The sequence below is a fragment of the Amblyraja radiata genome, chromosome 34 (genome assembly GCF_010909765.2).
Source record: "Amblyraja radiata isolate CabotCenter1 chromosome 34, sAmbRad1.1.pri, whole genome shotgun sequence".
In the NCBI taxonomy this organism is placed as follows: domain Eukaryota; kingdom Metazoa; phylum Chordata; class Chondrichthyes; order Rajiformes; family Rajidae; genus Amblyraja; species Amblyraja radiata.
In genome coordinates this window covers 26,370,396-26,371,964 of record NC_045989.1, presented here as the reverse complement: position 1 = coordinate 26,371,964, position 1,569 = coordinate 26,370,396, and positions in this window count along the sequence as shown.

Below are 1,569 nucleotides of genomic sequence, written 5' to 3'. Positions count from 1 at the left end.
CCAACCAAGTCTGTTTTTGTTGTTTTACCTCCCATTGCCAGGCCCTGATACCATTTATTTATTTATTTATTTTTAAAATTACTATTGCACCTCATGCTTGTAATAGGTAATCATGCTTGTAATCTGCCTCAACCACTGAGTTTCTCCAGCATTTTTGTCTATCTCTTACTCTGGTACATTTTCCATAAAGTGCCAGAATTTTGAGTCGTGCCAACCATCTTGGGCAGAGGTTGTTAAAGATTCCCATCAGGCTCTCCCTCGATGGGTGGTCTCAGAATCCAATTTACATTTTAATCTGATGACTCCTGACCTGAAACGTCACCTATCCATGTTCTCCACAGATGCTGCCTGACCCGCTGAGTTACTCCAGCACTCTGTGAAACGTCACCTATCCATGTTCTCCACAGATGCTGCCTGACCCGCTGAGTTACTCCAGCACGCTGTGAAACGTCACCTATCCATGTTCTCCACAGATTCTGCCTGACCCACTGAGTTACTCCAGCACTTTGTGCTTTTGTTTGTAAACCAGCATTTGCAGTTTCTTGCGTTTAACATTTCAATCTGCAGTTGATGGCTAAGGACAATTATAAATTCCTGAGAATATTGACAATTTGTCTCTGATGCATCAGAGGATAGAGAGGTTTTCAATGCTGCTCTTGAGAATATAACGATTGCTAAAAATGTCTTGCGGACTTTGATTTGTCAGTGGCTGAGTAAAATGAATGCTTCAGTTCTGAGAACAATGATCTAATTATAAGACTGCTCTCTAGTAAAGGCGCAGACTCCTATGGCAGTCCCAAGGGCACTGAGACAATCACTCCAATGGCTCGGTGGGTATACTATCTTATGGTACAATAGTTCTTAAACATTGGGGAAAATGTATTTGGTACTTTAAGAATTTTGACTTCATAAAGAGTGGCTGGCTGCCATTGATCAGTGAGATGTAAATAATGTTTGAACATTTGATTAAACTTTTAATTAGGTAACATAGAAAGTCAGGCAGGGAATGCAGCAAATCCTGTCTGGGAATTTTCAGAAATCACGTGAAAAGTTGTTTAGAAAAAGCTTTTAGCCAAGCTCCCACACGGCAGTTTCTTGTTAGGTCATAGATTCAGCCTGTTGGTTGGGTTGTCTACCCTCACTGGCAATACTTGTTATTCCCACAATGTCAGTTTACCAGGACATTCACCGAGGATGGCACCAAGACCACATTATTATTCCCCATTAGCAAGCTTAATACCTATGATGTAAAATAATCAATCACAGATTCTCAGCTTCATCAAGGTCATATAAATGTAAAAAAGTTAAATTCCCAGCAAGCCAGGCTGACGTGGCCCAATGGAGAGAACACGAATCAGGTATCAAATGCGCCTTGAGTATTAGATTTTAGTATTAGTATTTAGTATTTAAGCGCCTTGAGTATTAGAAAGGCGCTATATAAATCCCATCCATTATTATTATTAAATGATATTTGACAATGAACATTTTTCAACACCATTCTACGCAGTAATTAATTAATCACCAAAACATCCTGAAGCAAAGCTGCCAGTGAGAGGGCTCAGCCCCGAA